Raw genomic sequence first — 14,577 nt, 5'->3', positions numbered from 1 at the left:
AGAAAAGACAGGATACAATCCAAATCCTGACTGGATCCCAAATCTGGACATTTGTCCCCTCACAGATGATAGACTAAAACGGTTCATTCATTTAGCAAATTTTCCTGAGAGTCTACCACGTGTCAACTGTCTTTCTAGGCAGTGGGGATGCCACAGCAGACACATATGAAAACACCTGCCCCTGGAACACACATACCAATGGGGTAATGATGACTGGTAAGTGAATATCTGGTAGGCAGATGATGATAATGAGAAGTGCTACAGAAAAAAAATAATAAAGGCAGAAAGTAGGGATACAAAATGCTGTGTCCAGGAGAGTGGGCTTCCTATTTTAAATAGGGTAGCCAGGGAAATCCTCTCCACTCTTAAGGGAATGTTAGGGGAAAGACCTCATGGACATGAAGGAGTGAGTCATAAAGACACCAGGGAGAAGAGCACTCCAGACAGAGGTAACCGCAAGTGAAGAGCTTCTGAGGAAGGACTTAATAAGGATCATTAAGCAAGTGCCAGGATGTATGTGTGGCTGACAGGAAGTGGGCCAGGGAGAAGAGTAGGGGACAAAACCAAGAGGTTTCTCATGGGCCAGATAGGTAGGGGGGCATTAATAGGGCTGTGGCTTTTACTGTGAGATGGGGAGCCACTGAGGAAAAGACTGAAATGAGCTGACATTAAACCACTGCTGTATTGATTGATGTAGGTATGTATTGGAATGGACAGCAGCAGGGAGACAATAATCAAGATGAATGATGACAGTGGCATGGACTGTCATCTAGACTGAGGTTTTATCCTGAAAAAAACTCCCCTTTGTAAGATGGGAAGACTGAAGAAGTGGGTTTGTTTGTTTGTTTGTTTGCTGTATATGCGGGTGGAATGGAGATCAGTTTAAGGAGTCTAGTAAACATCCAAATAGCAACACCCAGTAGAGACTGTAGTTGAATATACATGTCAGAGTTCAGGGGAGTGCTCCTGGCTAAAATATAAATGGAGGATTTTTCAGAGTATGGATAGCATTACTGAGAGAAGATGAGATAAGCCTAGAGAGAGTGTGTGCAGGTGTGCAGATGATGAAGAAGAGGGGCCTGAGGACAGTCCCCCCAGGGGTTCAAGGAGATAACACACAACTATTGGAGGAGCAGAGAAGCTGTTGGTGAGTTCGGAGGACAAGGAGAGAGTCTATCTCCTAGGAGCTCCATGAAAAGAATATTTTAAGGCGGAGGGAATGATCCACAGTGGCGAGGGGGCAGGGATGTTGCCTCTGTGTCAATGAAGATCAGGGCTGAGTACTAATCATTAGCTACAGCTAATGCAACAGGGAGGTCACTAGTGAAGAGTCAGTGGAGCAAGTAGTAGGAGGGAAGAAAAGGAGGGGCAGGAATTAGTGATATCAAATAAGGACATCTCTTTGAGGGGCTTTGCTATAAAAGGAAACTGAGGAAAGACTGCAGATTGGAGAAGTGGAGTGAAGAGAGGGATTCTTTTTAAAGTAGGAGGAATTACAACATCGAGAAGAAAAGTTTGATGACAAGGAGGGAGAGGAGACCACTGCTGAGGCAGCAGCCAGAGTCTGGAAGAGTGAGGGAGTCTTAGTCCCAAGCAAAGGGGCTGGTCCCAGACAGGAGTAAAGAGTGGGGTCCTGGAGAGCTGCACTCCCTAACAGGAAGACAGGGAGGGGAGAGTGCCCAGAGGCAAGAAAGAGGCTGATGTGGAAGAAAAATAAGTCCCCCTAACATATCAGAGGAGTTAATGCTATTGGTCTCTCAGTGAACTAAGTATGGAGAGCTATAAAGAGGCTGAAGCTGCTGCCCCAGCTGCTGATGTGAACCCAGAAGGTATAGACACATGAGAGGCCCAGGTCATTATGGATCTTAGGGTTGCCACACAAGTAGTCTGTTTGGGACCGGGCAAGTAAGGGACGTGAAAGTGGAGGGAAGGGAGTGGAGGAAAGGCCACACACAATCTTAAATTCAATATTTCACTCCCATTAAAGATAAGCTGTTTATAAGCTTCAGTGTAGGGCACATAATTCTATGTAAAAACTCTGTGGTTCCTCTTCCCAAACATAAATCATGATCATTCCACACCCCGCTCTCTGGGAGTCCTCAAGGCAAAGAGACAAGACTCGAGGTATAGTAATAAAAATCTGGGTATTATAAAATCCACCCTGAGCTCCAAGAAGAAAAGAATAACAAGAAGAGAGCTCTGAAAAGTACTTATTTACCCAGGCACATTTCAGTATTATAAAATTTTATTAACATCCTCAGGAACCCAAACGCCCACCTTGATACCTATGGGAGATTTTTTTTTTTTTACTCAATTATGAATATACGTGCTTTAAGGATGAGCTATGAAGTCTTTTTAGACTAAATGCCTTGATAAAATAATGAATATTAAATACGTCTCCGAGCCACAAAAAGGACTGATCACAACACAGTGTCTGTAGTAGCTGAGGAGTGCCCCCTACAGTCGAACGTGCACAACGCAAGCAGATGACCAGGAAAGAACAGAGCCGCAGTGTTTGAGGATTCTCAGTAAGGCGGCAGTGAAAGAAAGGTAAGAAACCTCGGCTGAGAAAATGGGACTTTAAAGCCTAAGAAATATGCGAACACTATGAATGCCTATTTTTACATATTTTTGAACAGCAAGGAATGAAAAACTTTTGCATGATTTTAACTGTCACCACCTATTGCCTACACCTAAAGAAAATATAACCTGTTAGTAAAGTCTGTCTTTATTCTTTGGTTATTTTACATCAGTATTTGAATATACATGAAAATAATAGTGAAAAGAAACATTACATTTTGCTATGCAAAAGAAAACTGTACCTGGGATCAGAGATCATTTGATGTCAGTAACATAAAAAGAAAATACAACATATTTATTAAAATGAAGTTCTGGTTTGAGGTTTTATTCCTTTTTTGTAAAGACTTTATAGAGAAGTATTTACTTTCTGTGAACATTATCTCTTAAAATATTAATGATTTTGAAAATAAAAATCATAAGACATGAAAGACATATCCCGTGGTTATCAATATATTTTAAAATGCTATATAAGGGTATACAAAAATATCATGTCAAATATGTTACACTGATATTCAGTATTATACACTGTATAAAATATATTAAAATGTTATTTGAAGTGCATAAAGTTTTATGGTATATCAACAAATCAAAGTAAATAAATTTCATATGTAATAATATACTCCAGTTGCAATTTCTATTTATAAGAAAAAGGAGAGACAAAAATATATACCAAAAACCTTTGAAATTTTTTAAGGGAAATGTTCTGAATACTACTATAGGTGCAATCTAAGTGTATCAATGTATTGGATATTTGTAACTATTAAATTAAAACCCAGAAGTATACAAATAGTTAGCAGTGGACACAGCAATATTTATCGAAGTTAATAGCCTTCTACATGATCTTTGAATAAATACAGATCTTTGGAAAACTGTTAAACATAAAATGTCCATTTAAATTCAATTTCACATACATTCACGAGATATACTTAAGTATATATGATTAAATTGATAGGTTATACTTTAAGAATTTTCCTAAAGAATGTTTCTCACTCTCAGGAAGAGGCAATGGGGGCCATATGGTTTAAATACTTGTCTTTTTCTTATGAATTTAATAAAATATAATCTTATATCAATATATCATTGCTTCCTTTAAAATTCTAAATAAAATTGTGAAATGATGAAAATTACAAAATATATTATTCCCCATAGGTTATAAAAGCTCCAATATTTAAGAAAAACTGCTTGATACGTAAATCTTTCCAGGTATTCTAGTTATTGACCTAAAAACCACAATTGTCTCTTCCCACCTTGTAATAATATATATGTGATGCATTCAGATGGTAAAACACTTGTGGAAATGCCTGCTAAAAAAATATCAGTATGCAGACCCCGCAAATGTACATTCAAATTAATTAATCTGGCTGTTTTCGTATTTAATTATTCTTTTGACTTCACTCACCCACTTATAGAAACCTTGCCAAAATACAGTTTAAAATTAAAATGATACTTTTCTAATATGAAATAATTACAATATTTCAACAGTGTAATGATTTCTCAAGTTTTAATTCAAAAAAAGGGAAGAAAAAAATAAGGAAAGAAGGATAGAAAGAAAGGAAGGAATAAATAAATCCCACTGATGGATTAAATAAATTAACATTTATAAAATAACATTTGTAAAATTAACAATTTCCAGAAGAAATTGAAATTAACAACTTTCAAAAATAGCACTGACCCAGAATGAAATTTAATGTCCCTAGATAACAATTATAAATAAGAAACTAAAATGCACCCCAGCTGCAAATATATATGTCAAGTATACAGACTGAACTTGTAGAAATGTACCAAAGAGCAATTAAGACAATTTTAAAGAAACTTTTATTCAGATTGAAAATACCACTGTAGGTTGTATATATTCTCTTGGTGTTTAGAAGATATCATAAATCCAGTCACTTCCTCATGCCCCAGAAAATTCGAACATTTTTTAGAAAGGCGATTGCTTTCATACTATTCCTACCATGAAAAATGCTACCTTTTTTGGCTAATACAAAGAAACCACAATTAACAGTGAAACCATAAATACTTTCTGTGTTAACCACAAATGGCCTTTCTCATAGAGAAATGGCTTACATGTGTTCTAAATGTGTTTGGTTTCATTTTGTATGGAAGGAGCTGTGGGTATGTTTTTATCTAAGAAAAGAACATGGCATGCACATGCACAGCTTTCTAAAATGAGAAACACTCATTGAATTTAATCGGAGTTTTGTCTGGGCCGGAAATTCAGAATTAAGCTCCATGGGTGATGATTTTGGATTCTCTGGACAGGACTTGAGGTTCTACTTGCCAAACTTTCTTGGACTCTTAGTGCAACACAAGGCAGGAGGACTTGTGCCTGTGTCATATTACCATATCTTGGGTAACTGTGGTCGATCTCACGAACGCATAGCCTTCACACATTTCCCCTTGATTAACAGTTCAGTTTGGGTCAGTCCCACACAGCCCTGTCAACTGCTCTGGTTCAGTCCTCTGTGTGTGCCTGTATGCGTGTAGTTGTACCTATTTTTTTTTTCGAGTATTTACTCATTATGTGAACATCATAAAGTCTGTGGAAATCTACATGTGTTGATGTTAAAAATGATTTCTCTATTTAGATACATGTGCTGGGTCATTTTTTTTCAAATGTTGCCCACACTCTGAGAATACAGAGGAAAGAGGAAGGCCCTCACACAATATGACCTTTTGCTCACATCCATAACTGTGTCTCTACTTGGAAAAGGTCAAAATGGAAATTAAATCAAATTTTATTCTGTAGATTTTCAGCACTCATGTACAAAATAAAATAAGGAAATCCAATTGAAAATCAGAAATTGTACTGAATTTATACCTACAAAATAAACACATTTGAGCAAAAGATTTTCCCCATACAAATTATCTTTGGAAAACTTTTTGAAAAAATGTGTCCCAATAAAGATGCACCTAGTCCTCCATTTTAAGTTGATCTTAGTAACTCATGGGACTATCACAAAACATAAAAAGGCAACCTTCCCATCATTTGCAAGCTTAAAACAGTAAACTGAACATTTGTTTTTGCATTCTGTTTAAATGTGCTCAGAGAATTATTAGTTTTAAAAGAAGGAAAGCTACAATCTTCAGGGCTCTATAAATTCTCTCATAAAAAAAAATCTGAGTGTCCATTGCACTAAAACCAGCTAAAAAAGAAAAAAAAATCAGTTCAGAAAATTAATAAACTCAATTGTTTAAGCATCATGAAGACAGAACTATTGATTGAGCTATCAGTTAATTGCTTTTTATAATTTTTGAGTTTGTGATTGATTTGAATATAAAATCAATTATATAAAAATCAATTATAAAAAAAGGCAGATGATCTGTGATTCAGAATTAGGATTCTGTGTTTGGTCGATTAATTTGCATGAAGATGAAGTTTAGAGAGGGTGTGGCAGGGAGCTTTTGTTGGGATGGGGGCCTCAGTCCCCCAAGGAAGAAGCAATGCAATTATCCTCAACTGTATGTCTTTATTTACCAGAATTTTAACTGTTTCCCCTTTATTTTGTGCTACATGGTAAAATAAAATTTGGAAAGCCTTTTATTCTGCTTCCACCCATTATCTTTTTAAAAAGTGGATTCAAATATATAAAGTCAAAAACCCGTATTAGTCTTTGGAATATTGAGAATTAAGCTTCTCTGTAACCAAGGCAGCTACTCCATATTTAAAATTTTATCAGATGAACCTGGTTGGCTCAGTCAGTTAAGTGTCCAACTTCCGCTCAGGTCATGATCTCAGGGCTCATGAGTTCCAGCCTCATGTCGGTCTCTGTGCTGACAGCTCAGAGCCTGAAGCCTGCTTTGGATTCTGTGTCTCCCTCTCTCTGCTCCCTGACCCACTCATGTTCTGTTTGTCTCTCTCTCTCTCCTTCAAAAATAAATAGACATTACAATTTGTTTTTTAATTTTTATCAGATGTATACTATTAGAAGGGCATGTGTCATGAGAGACACTATGATTTTAATTATAAAAACTTCAAACAAGGTAATGAAAATAAAATACTAACCTAATGAGAAAAATTATAAATACTTTTGGTTAATCCTTTAGTGTTTCTTCAAAAAGAAATTGAAAAGCAATAAAAAAATTCCTAGAAATAATTTTAGTATAACATGGTGTTAAGAAGACAACTTCTAAGGTTGCTAATGAAAGATATAACTAATTTGTTCTATCACATAATGATTCATATCATCATTTAAGTCAAAATAGCTTTTATAAAGATGGCAGGGAGCAGGAAACAAAAGAGAAAAAAATTGATTTTAAATATTTAAAGATCTCTCCCCACACACACAAAAAAATATATTTCAAAACAGAACTATTTCTCTCCTCAATATATTTCCATCCTCAATACATTTAGATTTGCAATACCAGCAAAAGAAAACAGATATAATTGCACCACCTATAATCAAGACTATTTTTACTGCCACAAGAATGTTAAAACAATAGTATTTTACAAACAGCATCAGTCTTATAATGATGTCTTAAAAAAATACTCTCTCATCTTTTACATTCACTTATTTATGAAATGACTATGAGAAGTTTCCTTTCAAGACGATTCTCAAAATTCACCCAAGGATTGCCATTCATTTTCCAAATGCTGAAAATTCTCAGGAGAAACATATTGGGTTCTTTGCCTACCCGTATCTGATGTTTCTTAAAGTGAGACTCATGAATTACATTATGATTTATCTCTAACACTTGCTTAAAATGCAGATTGAAATAGCCCAGGTCGGGCCTGGGAATAGGCATTTAACCATTCCTCCAGGGCTTCTGACACTCACCGAAGTTGGAAATGCCCTAGAATGGAAACTCTGGGAGCACAGGGCCTTAGTAACCTGTCTTCCCTCTGCACCTGGACCAGCGCTACTTTGACCAGACACCAGTGTAAATGCATAAATGCACTGCCGCCCTAATGTCTGAGACCCACAGCAGTCCTCAGGTTCTGCCTGCAGAGGGTGGGTCCCCTTTTCCTTAAATTCCTGCAGCACACACCATGCGCCCAGTTCTTGGAACGCGTGGGAAGCCAACGCCTTGCTTTGTGTTACTGAACTGAACTGCCATTCCAACTAGATTATGAATTCCTGAAGGAGAAGATTTGGATTTGGGTTTTTTTTTTTTTTCCTTTTTCCTCATTCAACATTCACTATAGAAATATTGAGCACTTGGTCCATGCCAAATACCATGTCTAGAACTGGATATAGAAGAAAAAAGAAAACAGGTATGTTCCCACAGGTCTGGGAACTCCGTGAATGGATATCAGGAGGGATGACCCCACAACCTAGAGGGCAATGCGGACATTTTGATGGGTGCTTTGTCAGTGAACACAGTAGTGTCAGAGCATTTATAATTACATACATATTATTTCATTATATACTTCTCTTTTATATCTCCTATGTATTATAATTATGGCATAACAGATTTTTTTAAAAGACGTGTGTAAGTAGATATTATCTGTGAATTCCATTGATTACTAAATTAAGCATCACAGAATACACATTATCAAAAGGGGGCATACGTTTGAAAATCACTAAGCTGGTGAACATTTTAATATTAACTTGAAGATTCCCATAATAAAAGCAGAGTGATATTTCAAAGTAATTGCTTAGGAAAAATGGATAACTTAATGGAATAAGGATTACAATTTCGCCAATGACTTGATTCTCCTGTAAACTTTCCTTTAGTCAATAAAAGTTTTCACATTCTCACATTTCAGATGCATACACTACTGGTCTGTAGTTAAATACTATTCTACATGACAGATAGCATGTGACCAAAAGATTTAAAGACACATCACCTATATTAGTTGCCTATGGTTAGCACCTACTCTATCACACTGAGGACATTCTGACCAAGTAGGTGACTATCTTTCTCTAAATGACTTAAAAAAAAAAATCAAACTGTCATGGCACTGTAGCTATATAATCTAGACTCAGCCCCATCCCAAAAGAAGCAAACAAACAAACAAACAAAAAGTGAGATTTATCCTATTAGTAGGAACATTTTTAATCTTTTCTCACACTTGAAAGACAAAGAAATAAAAATTACTCAGATACTAATAAAGAGCAATAACAATTAAAGACTTCGGGAGCTCTTTTTTTCATCTGAATGCTAAATCACAGGGACACTAAGTTCTACCTTCTTTATATGCATTGTCATGATTGTGCAAAATCTTTAAACAATTATCCCATTCTAGCGTATATTGGTGATGAAATGCACCTGATACAACTCTTTGTTTGCAAATTCAAGTACAGCAAGAGAAATCAATCTTTACCATCAAGAGAAGCTCTTATCAGCAAATGAAGAGGCAAAAATGACACCAAAAGGCAATTAAGTAATGACCCATAGAGTTCCAACAAGCTCCTTTATCACCACACTGTGTGAAGACCATCACACTGTATAAGGAATGGCCCTACTCACCCAAGCTGCCCCCTCTAATCAAAACTGTCTCCCCTCTTAATGAGCAGTAACCACCAGGTCGCTTATAATTTGGCTTGCCAGAATGACTACAGATTTATAGGAAAGAGGTTAAAATAAACACAAATAATTTAAAATGCAGTAAGTAGGAAATGTCTCTTTGGACTAAACTATGTTGTAAATTTTACAAAAAATGTCAGAAAATATTTATAAATCTTATTTTCTCCTTTCTGCAAGAAAAAGTGACATCCATTTTTCTTAGCAGTATGAATCGTTATATGAGACTAAAAACTTTTTAAAACAGTAAATAGCTTTTATAAAACTAAAAGGTCCCGAATGTAAAAGAATTTATATAAAATGTGGGGTTTTTTCTTAAAACTACTGTTTTAAGAGTTTTGATTCCCTGGGCCACAATTAATTTAATATATGCTTTAATATAAGCATTTCTTTCTATATAACCAGCAAAAAGCAGAAACAATAGATGTAACATATTAAGACACAGGCCTAGGACAGTGTGACATTTAGACTATAAACATGTCCATTTGTAAAATCAGAATTGTTTAGAAGGATGATGTAGAATATAAGACAAACTCCTATATTGTAGGATGATCATAGAGTGATGTCTAAGCCATATTATAAGTAAAGTGCTTAAGATTCTGCAGGATTAGATTGATTTTCACTTATTCCAACACCTCTTCCTATGGCTATTGTTTTGTTCTGAGCTCCAGTACAAAATAGAGCTGCAATCCAGGAGGGGTAGAGATTGCAAAGTGCTTCTGAGCAATTTATTGTAGGAATGGTGCAGAGAATTGGAAACTTTGGAAAGTCTATAAACCACAAAGAGTCCCATTTCAGCTCAGTCCACCATTCTGCCTGCTTCAGCCCAGGATTTCCAATGCTTTCCTTTCCTTCCCTCCCTGGGAGGATGATGGAAGAAAGAAGGTTAATGTATTTCCATGTAAGTGTCTCAAAAAGAAAAAATGAGAGCACAGGAGAAAAGAAGAGGTAGGTCACTGGCTCTATTACACCTCCAGCTTAGATTGCCCTGACCCCAGAGGCAAAATCCCACTGCTTCAATTGGGATGCAAGGACAAAACATGGCTCATCAAGGGACTTTGTATCCTTACCCACAACAGAGCCCTGGTGAAGGGCAACCATGGCGCTTGCACAGCAGCTGGGGGTGGAGTGGCCCAGGCTACACTGTGTGTGTGAGGATGAGCTATTTCACAAAGAAGTCTCCTTCCATAAACTACATGTATTCCTACGGAGGAAAATTGTACAAAGGTAACCACCTTATCCAGGATTGAGCAAAAACATACTAGTTTTCACTGTCAGCTAGAAAGTTGCTGAGGTTTCAAGCCCCACATTTCCTTTGTCCTTAACCTTACCTCCTGCCACTTTCTTCCCCATTGTCTATAGTGGATATCTTGTGATTCTTAACTCTAGTCTTCCTTGGTACCACAACTTCAATCACTTCTCCAGGAAGCATCCCACTAAAATGGCTCCCGGGTCATAAAACCTGCGTTTCCTCTTTTATGACACTTGGTACACCTATATTTATTCATAGTTTATCTTTCCTGATAGACTGAAAGTTCCATGAGAGCAGAGACTACATTCATGTGGATCACTGCTATATTCCCATTGCCTATTCCTTGCATGGCATAGGTGTCTAATAAAATATCAGTTCAAGGAATGAATAATAATTTATTAGCAACTGATGGCAAATATTTTCTGCCACGTGACTCTGTAATAAGTTCTCCAAGCAATGAGCAATATAGTCATGAATGATATGGACTGACCATAACATTGCTCTAAAGACCAAACCCTACCAAGTTCTCTGGCTTCATCTTTCACCAGATTTCTCTTGCTAACTACCATCTAATGACACTACTCTTTCAGTTCTTTGCATGCACCATGGATTCCTTTATCACTGTGGGTGTTTTAAAGGGCTATTTCTTTTGTTTGAAATGTTCTCCCCCACCTCCATCTTATACCATCCTATATAGTCCTTTTCTTGGTTGAATTTTGCATTTATTTGCATAACCTTTCAACTCCCCATAGGATTATGTGTTCCATGAAACTGGGACACTATTTCCTTGTGCTCACCATTATATCCCAATGCCTAGCACAATGTAGGCACCTGATAAATATTTCTGTGTGACTGAATGAACAAATAAATGTATTTTACTGTGGCAAAATAATCCAACTGAAACTACCATGTCCTTATTGGTATTTATTGTAATATTATCTTTAGACTTCTTCTATTCTTTGTGAAGAGAAAAGAAAGATAAAAATGTGCCACCTCTTTCATAATTGTTCTTCTTTACCAAGCCAAGAATTTTCCACAGATATACATCAGATTTACCAATTCCTGGATTTCTCTGAGAGTACCCCTAGCCTATGGAAAAGGTTTGTCCTTGCCTCCGTGGCTTTGGCATTATAACCTTGAATTGTGGTCTGTCATTCTCAGTGGTCCTTGATATTGGTTCTTAGCAGATATAACCTAAACCACTGCTCCTTTAAAACTGGGCCCTAAGGACTAGATCAAGACTATTTGTTTAGGCGCTGTGTCCTACCAATGCATTCAAAAATGTCCAAATTATTCACGTTGTATTGGAGGCCAACTCTCCCTCTCTTTTATGCACAGGCTCGTTGTTACCCATTGCGGGATGGATGATTGGAATTGGTATTTTGATTTCCTGCCTCAAAATGGTAAGGCCTGACATCACCCCTCATCAGAAATATCTAAAATTGATTTCTTAAAATGGAATGAAAGTGACTTTATGGATTACACAATGGAGGGCTAGACACTGAAGCAGACTCAGAACAAACAGATAAAAATTTACTTGGCCTAATCTCAGGAGTCTCCTGGGTGTTAGCCACTTGATGGGATGCAGTTTGTTTGCTGGCATTCCTCTATTTTTGCTGTTTTAAACCACAGGTCATCTTAAAGTAGATATAATTAGTTAGCCAATCCAACAGCCTTTTTGCTGATCTGGGCCTGGTTGTGACAGAATACGTGGGAAGTTGACTCTGGTCACCAAACCCAAGCTATTCAAAAGTGCTGATGTGCCAGATGTAGCTTTACTTATAGGCATATGTCAGAGGCACACTGCGTGCTCTGGCTCCCAAACAGAAGGGTTTTAGATTTGTTGGCTCCCTAGCTTGCAATTTAAACCCTGGAACAAAAGTATTCTTCTGGGTAGTGTGGGTGCAGTGTTTGCAAGCTTTAAGTTGTTTAAGCTGGGTTGCCCCACAAGGCAATTACTGGCACTATTTCACTATCTTTCTGTCCTTTTGATGTGGTATTCATTTTGTTTGAGGCATTTGCCTAATTTAGGAGGTACAGTGATTCTGTTAGGATTACTCCTGAACCCTCCTAGGTTTGGGGAATGGGTAGTCTCTGTGCAAACCACAGAGCCCACTGCATAAACTGAAATCTAAAAAAAAAGAGAAAAATGTGTACATCTAGAATAATGGAACCCACATCTAGGAAGGAAAGCTGACGTCTGTGAATTACATATGGGATCTTACCCCTTCTTGAGGTATCACACTTTGGCCTCCTTCTCTGGTGAGACTCATAAATAAATGTTTGGACGACAACAGCAAAACAAAACAAAACACACTCAGCTTTTAGATTGACAGCTGAAAGTGATATCAGCATCTCTCTGCCCTTGTTATTTGAACTTTACAGAGATCTCTCAGCCATGGGAAACATCAAAGTGTGAACACACAAGTCATCACTAGAAAAGAGTATACCAGGTGGGTCTCAGTGCTGCATGAGCAGCTGTAGAAGCAAGGTCTGGAGAAGGAGCCAATGTTGCCCACAGCCACAGGCCAGTGCCTGCCATCTCCATTGCTTGTAAATTACATCAGGGTTGAGCCTTGGTAAAAACCAGAAGTCCTACGGGCACAGGAAGAAGGGAAGGTTTAAGCTTCATGACAAGGAGTCTTCAACATGGAAGTGGACCACACTGATGCTCAAAAGTAGACCTGCATTCAAAGATCAATAAAGGTCATTCCTTAGATATGAATAAAGACTAGTTTGTTTTGTTCTGTTTCTCTTTTCAATGAAACTTTGTTTTTGGAAAGCCAAGTGTGGACAGACAGACTTTTAATACAAGTTATAAGAAATGAACCCATTTTCTTGATCTATTTTAAAACAATCTACTTTGCTTTATTGGATTTGTACTAGTATAAAACTTCGACTTATTAATTTAAATTTTGTTAATATCCTAGTGATGAGAGTCAATATGTATACGTTAAACAATTGTGCACCCTTAAATTTGGAACATGCATATTATTTACATGATTAATAACAATGGCCCAAAACATGCAAACTTGGCTTTTCTTCACAAAATGATTTAATCATTCTCACATTGTCAGTACTAATGATATCACTCAGAATGATCTCTTAAAAAAATGATGACTTTTTAAACAAGCTTTTGCCTCAAAATATCTAGTTGCTACTAATACGAATTCAGGAAGCATGGAGTTAAAGAAGTTGGCTTTTTTTTTTTCTTAAATCTGAACAATTGGAATCAGCAGTTTGCATTATTTTAAAAATGAATGCTTAGAATCAGCAATTTTCTTCTTCTTTTTTTTTTTAAAGATCTTGAGGGTTTTTTTTATTTAAAGTGGAAAACTACATTAAGTGCAAAGCAGTCAACAAAGAAGCAGCCATAAAGCCTAAGTATTCCTAGAGTTATAAAATATGTCCATTGTGCCAATTCCACTGCCAACAATGAAGTTTTAAGCATTAATATGCCTTCATTGCAGTTTTAATGCCTTAATATTGACTCTATAGCTCTTTTGGGTAATTTTGCTTTCTCTGGTACTTGAAAGGTGATGATGTCAGCGTTCTTCGCACTGATTCATATGCAGGTTGATGAAGCTGAGTTATTTATTGAGTTCCATTATATTTTCTATAAACATTAGTTCTCAATAAACAGAGACATTTAGCCGAGGGTTTATTTATTAAATAGGTACTGTACAGATGGTTTTGCCACACATGATGTGCTGCAGAGGATATTACTCAGGAATAATCAGCTGTGTTATAGCTTGGCTAAATTAATAAGATGATAATGATGAAATTGATGCTTTTGAGCTAGGCTTGGTAAATGGTTTTTGCATAAACAAACTGATAAATTTGAGAAGCAATTACTTGCTTGTCAAAGATAAAAACACAACAGGGCCCATTTATAGTTAGGTCCTATTTATTTTTAAAGATTGTACCAGATTTTATGTTTAATACGCTGCAATTAAAAAATAATACTTAAATGAAGAAGAAGAATAAAAAAAACTAACTTTCTGAGTTCTTCAAATCTGAAGAAGCAGCGTTGCTTGATTAGACACCAAGAAAACTTTTTTGCTGCATGTGAAGGGAGAATCTATCTGACGAAAAAACGGGTGATATTCTACATACATTTTTAATCAGATGGGCGTGCTGCAGAAATAGTGGACGGACAACTCCCTCCTCCTCCTATTCATCCCCTTCCCCAGGCACACAGACACACACTTATAAGGGCCCTAAAAAGACTTTTTAATCTTGTACCCAAATAGCAAAGGAAATGTTTAACCTAGCTT

General features: G+C 36.7%; 1 long non-coding RNA gene across 1 annotated transcript; it reads left to right on the top strand.

Annotated features, from left to right (window-relative positions):
- Positions 1-2,188: 2,188 nt before the first annotated feature.
- Positions 2,189-13,025, top strand: LOC123596880. The gene is made up of 3 exons (XR_006711877.1): positions 2,189-2,550; positions 11,639-11,703; positions 12,686-13,025. It is a non-coding gene; the product is annotated as an uncharacterized LOC123596880 (long non-coding RNA).
- The last annotated feature ends 1,552 nt before the right edge of the window (positions 13,026-14,577 follow it).

This window comes from Leopardus geoffroyi, chromosome C1, assembly GCF_018350155.1.
Source record: "Leopardus geoffroyi isolate Oge1 chromosome C1, O.geoffroyi_Oge1_pat1.0, whole genome shotgun sequence".
In the NCBI taxonomy this organism is placed as follows: domain Eukaryota; kingdom Metazoa; phylum Chordata; class Mammalia; order Carnivora; family Felidae; genus Leopardus; species Leopardus geoffroyi.
Note: the sequence above shows the minus strand (reverse complement) of the source record. Positions and strands in the feature narration are given on the sequence as shown.